Raw genomic sequence first — 6,322 nt, 5'->3', positions numbered from 1 at the left:
TCGCAGTATCTGCGAACAGCGCATGCGAGCTGACATCCAGTGGTCTGTGTGTCACGACGCATAATCCCATACATGCTGAGAGCCATGTGGACGTGGTGGTGTATCTTGGCATGTAAATGAGGCCTGCAACAAGGCAAGTGGACGCCCGTGTGTTGCAACACATGCGACCGGAAGCATGCGGGACGACACACATGCGATTGGGTGGCTCATTCTTATTGGCCGGCATCTTCTATATATACCCAGCTACCCTGGTTCATTTTCACTCACTCAGACACACCAACGACACTCCAAAACGTGGCTTAGAGAGAGAGAGAGAGAGGGAAAGAAGTGAGGTGCTTTAGAAGTATAGACATTTCCGACGACCGATAAACTGCCGGGAAGTTCCGAAAGACTGTCCTGAAGAGAAAGAAGGTTCTTTCCGAGTTCTGATCATTCCAGACCAGTCCATTCAAGACATTGACGTTGGGTTTTGGGATTAATATCATGTTACCAAGACGAAGATTTGGAGGAGATAAAAAGAGTTTGGTCAACATCCGGAATCAAAGAGTCAAGCCACATCGCTTAATCACTGTGAGTCACGGTTAATTGTTTGTTAACAATTTTTTAATGCAGGTTCCTGACATCGGAGACGGCTTCCGAGATAGGAAAGCTGGACCGGTCTAGGTGTTAGTTTGTGGATCTGAGGCTTGAGACGATGTCTGGGCTAAGTGGATAGCAAGATTAGTCTAAGCACCCTGGTTATTGTGATTGTGTGATTATTATATGTTGTTATGGTGTGTACCTCGTGTTGGTACTGTTGTGTAAGAACCTCATGACGGTTCTAGTAGTATTGTGCAGGTCATTGCTTTCTCAAATGGTCCTGTCGTGGTCTGGAAAGTGGTGGGCTCAGTTTAACTTGGCTTGATCACCAAGGCCGAGTGTCACACGTGGATGTGACAGCCCCCGGGGAGACTGATAGAGGACCGGGGGTACGGCGATTCCGATTGAGGACCGTGACCGGGCGATTCCCGAGCGCCTACGCCTTTGTGGTGTAATAGTGAAGAGATTGCCGGTGTCCCTTATGTGGAGGAAGAATGATTCTGTTGGGCCTAGGAGTATATATATATGGTTGATTGATATGACACTCATAAAGAGTGTTTTGATTTATTATGGTTTAATGGTTTATTGCTTAAATCGGTCATGCTTTATTATCTTAAATATTGATTCTTGAACTACCCGTCTTGCTTGTGTTTGGGGTTTGGTTTAGAATGACGGGTAGTTGTATATGCTAGATAGGGAACCCTGGCTCACTGAGTGAAACTAGTTCACTCACTCTTCACATCCTTTTGCAGGTGACCAGTAGAAAGGACCATAGCGCTCGCGGAACTGTAGGAGCTGGTGTATATTGGACATCTTTTGCTAAAGACTCGTCTTCAAGATATATGAATGTGTGTTTTACTTTCTGCTGCGTCCATGGACCCTATCTATAATATTTTGGGCTTGTGAACTTCATGTTTTATATATATGAAATAAAGTATGTTTTATATTCGTGACGTGTTGAATCTGATCTCAGGTTAGTCCAACCTAACACAACTCTATGATTCGGTACGGGTTGCAAAGCCTCAGGCCAAAGATTAGAGGAAACAAGTTTTGAATGGATATTCCTGGTTACAGAATTATGTTTTGCGACTTGGAAAGTCTATTCTCAACCCGTTGTGACACTTCTAGACTTGGGAGAAGAAGGTTGTTCGGGCATGTTCTTGTTTGATTGTTGCCCGAATGGTTGACCGATGTCTAAAAATGGTTTGGGGTGTTACAATATATATAAATTAATATCGTTTAAATTAATATATAAACCATATAAAATGCAGAAATATTTTAATTTTGAAATTTGCTTTGAAGAAAAAAAAAATTTTGAGAAAAATTTGATAAAAATATTGACATTTTAATATTTAAGTTTTAAAATTTTGCACTGAATTAGTTAAAAATTAGAAATTTCAAAGCTATTAAATATCCTACAATGAAAATTTTGTTATCAGTGATTTAATGTTTTTGTTATAAAGATACAAATGATCAGAAACACATGAGTATAAAGCATCATTTAATGGAACATTTGCTAAAACCAACCCAAATATTCAAGTCAAATGTAAAAGTGTACCCCACTTTCAGTCAAATGCAAAACCAACCTAAAGGAGTAGGGAAAGTACTATTTAACCTTTATGACCAAACAAAAAACAAAAATGTATTTTACGTTTCTATCCTTTGGAAGTCTATACATAATAAAAGAAGTCTACATATATATAGACTTCCTACGAAGTCTACTTTATAGACTTGTTTTGTAGTCTACACTCTAATTTGATCTAATAATTTAATTTTGAAAATGTATAAAAATAATTATTGTGATATATTTAACTAATCATCAATATAATGGATAATATGAAGTAAATAAATTAAAATTTCATATAATCGAACAATTTTGAAGAATATATACTAATTTGGTTATCATGTGTTAGACTATGTTCATAGTTTAGAAACAAAAGGTTCTAACATGTTATGTCTTTTAGTAGTTGATTTCATAGGGTTAGATTTTAGATTTTGTTTTATTAACTTAAATCTGCATATTAATGTTTAGTAGTTTATATTTTGTATAAATGAGACTTTTTGATTATCAAGCAAAACATTTAGGGTTTGAGATTTGTGATTTAGGGTTTCGTAGACCTACAATAAAGTCTATTTATCTGAAGACGTCTTTTTCAGTCTATATTTTTAAATTTGTATTACAAAAAATCATTATATTTAAACTAATTTAAGTTCCTTACGAATAAAAAAGTGAAATCATATACTATAACTATTAAAAAATAAAGAAATAAATTTAATAAATCATATATTAAAATTATTAAAATAATAAAGAATAAACAACAATAATTAAATTATTATAGTAGACTTACAAAAAGGTCTACTATGTTATAGTAAGATCTACTCCAAAATTTTAATTTTAGTAGACTTCAAACGAAGTCTACAGTATCGTAAATTTTAACCTAGTAACATTTTTGTCTCCCTATATAAACAAAATTTATACAATCTCTCTCTAAGGTGACTGCACAAGTTTTTAAAACTCTCTCCCTTCTCTCTAAAACTTTCTCTCTTCACTCTAAAATTCTCTCAATTGTTTCTAAATCTCTCTCATTATCTTCTTTCTCTCTAAAATTTTCTCAAGTCTTTCTCACAATATTATCTTGTCATTTTAGATATTATGATTCATGGTTTTCATCTTCTCCTTTAAAAAATGTAAGTTTTAGATCTATAGATTTTAAATGTGTATTTTTTATGTTTATTTCTCACAATATTATCTTTTTTTGGTAGGTATTATCACTCATGGATTTTATCATCTCCTCTAAAAATGTAAGTTTTAGATTAATAGATTTTAAATATGTATTTACATGTTTATATTCAAATAAATTTATAGAACAAGTTCTCTACATTAATTTGCTACTAGTTTACCTTATAAATTCTATTATGTAAAGTATTTTCAGATTTAAAATTATTTTCACATTTCAAAATATATAAATTTTTTCAGATCTGAAAATTATCAGACAGTGTAGACTTCTAAAGAAGTTTATTAAAGCTTGCAGACTTCATATGAAGTTTACTAAACCACAAAGTTTAAGCATACAAAAATATGACTTTAATTTTTTTCTATGTTCTTTAATAATTTTATCTTATTTTGCATGTATTTTCTTCCATAGTTGTTCTCTTCTCCTCCTAGAAATGTAAGGTTTACATCTATAGATTTAAAATAGAGAAAAAAACAAAAATAGCACTAAATCAAGTTTTTGTTCCCAAACTAGCACTCAAGGTCAAAAGTCACAAAAATAGCACTTAATGTTTTATCAAAAGTCACAAACTTAGGGTTTAGAGTTAAATGGTGGGGTTTAGGATTTAGGGTTTAGGATTTTGGGTTTAGGGTTTAGGGTTTAGGGTTTAGGGTTTAGAGTTTAGGGTTTAGGGCTTAGGGTTTAGGGTTTAGGGTTTAGAGTTTAGGGTTTAGGGTTTAGAGTTTAGGGTTTAGGGTTTAGAGTTGAGAAATGAGGTTTTGGGGATAAGATTTCAAATTTTGAAAAATAAAAAAATTAAAATTTTCAAAAGATAAAATGCTATTTTGGTCATTTTAGTTTTTGAGTGCTATTTTTGTGATATAAACTTAGAAATGTGCCCCTTTAAAATATGTGTTCTAGTATTTATATTCAAATAAAGTTACATATTAAAATTCATATTAATATGTCTTTAATTTATAACTATTTTGTCTATTAAATCATATTTTTAAAAGTTTTTTAGATTTAAGCTTATTTCATATTTTTAATGTATTTATTTTTCAGATCTATTTTTTTTTATAGAGTAGACTTCATTTGAAATCTACTTAAAACTTACGGTTGGTAGACTTCAAATGAAGTCTACTAGCCTTGACTTTTAAGCATATTTCATTAGAAGTTTACTCAAATATGATTTTATTTTTTATCTTATTTTTCATAATTTTATTTTATTTTGCAGGTATTCTCTTCCAATGTTTTCAAATCATCTTCCCAAAAATGTAACCTTTCCATATATTCATTATAAGATATTTTGTGTCTATAATGAACTAAATTTATAGATTCATACATTATGTTTTTGCTTTGTTATAAGGATGACAAAAAACCATTTTTGAAATATTTTTCAGAACAAAGTATTTTCAAATTTTCTAAATGCACACTTTTAGATATGAAAATTTTTCATTAGTGTAGACTTTAACTAAAGTCTACTAAACAATAACTTTACGTAGACTTAATAAAAAGTCTACTAAAATATGATTTCATTTTTTATCTCATGTTTTTCTCATAACTCTATCTTATTTTGCAGATACTTTTTCCAAGACTTTATTTGAAGCATCAAGATTATGAAAACTCAAACATACTCAAGAATACTTTTTAATATATTGCTCTGTAATAACTTTCATAATAAAATATTAATTTTTAAATAATTTTTTAATGCATAATCTATAAACATTGTATTCATTTTTAGTTGTTTTCACTTGTATGATATTATTAATTTTTTGTTAGATATCAATTTTTTCACAAGATCTAACTAACCAACCAAACAAGTAAAACCACCATAAGCTAAAATAATAACTAACACACATGTGAAAAGAAGAAAATCTATACAAAATTTTCCCAAAAATTTTCAAGAATAACAATAATCAAAACAATTTGCAATAAGTATCAAGTGTATAATTATAACACATTAAATTGTGAAATTCATCCAAGACCATTAAAATTTTACTAACATACACTGTAAAATAATTAAATCATGAAAAAATATGATGAATAATACACAAATACACTTTTAATAGAATTTACGACTTAGACTTCAACTGCAGTCTACATTTGTAGATTTACAAAAACGTCTACACTTATTATCTAACATATAGTCAATCAAAATTTTTTTAGTGTATTTGGCGCATGCTTGATACACAAAGGCGTACAAAGTGTGTCTTAGATAACTCGATCAAGTTCCGTACTTGTCGATTATTCGTGACAGGCATAAGAGGAGTATTTTCCTATTCGGAGTCATTTGTTTTAAATGATGTTTGGTAAGGAATAGGTTAGCACCATCTTCTCAATTTTGTTGTCCAGATCATAATCTTCTTGTGTCATTTCAAGAAGTTTACCATGTGTACAGCCATCATGCACAAGGAACATTCTTCAACCTTTCTGATTCTTCATCCTTTTCGAATATTTTGTCACCCAAAATGTCTTTGGCCCATGATTCACACTTGCTCTAAGTTTCCAACCACATCCTTGAACACGACACTTAGCCACATACAGAGTTTTCCTTGTCTTATATGCTGAGAATGTAAATTTATATTCCACAGTCACCGACTTCAGCTTTGAAACAAGCTCAGCCTTACTAGCAAAACTATAAACGAAGACTTACAAATACGTCTACAATTATTAGCTAACAACATTGTCAAATGAAATGAATTATACCTTCATAATTATAAAAAAAGATTCTTTTCAAAATCACTCAAACCCATTAGGATTAACTAACACACACTGTAAAACAAAAAAACTAGAAAAATTTAATGAATAATACACAAATTCACATTTGTATAGATTTTTCTACGCAGACTTAATATTCAGTCTCTGAAGATGTAGATGTTCTTTTCAGTTTACAGACGTAGACTGTCAAATAGGTCTACTCTGTGGGTTGGTTTTTGCAATTGACCATTTTACGGGTTGCTTTCTATAGTTGAATAAAAGTTGTGATTTTGTACATGTAGACTTTCATTTCAGACTACAATTTAAAAAGG

The sequence above is a fragment of the Brassica napus genome, chromosome C6 (assembly GCF_020379485.1).
Source record: "Brassica napus cultivar Da-Ae chromosome C6, Da-Ae, whole genome shotgun sequence".
Lineage (NCBI taxonomy): Eukaryota > Viridiplantae > Streptophyta > Magnoliopsida > Brassicales > Brassicaceae > Brassica > Brassica napus.
Note: the sequence above shows the minus strand (reverse complement) of the source record.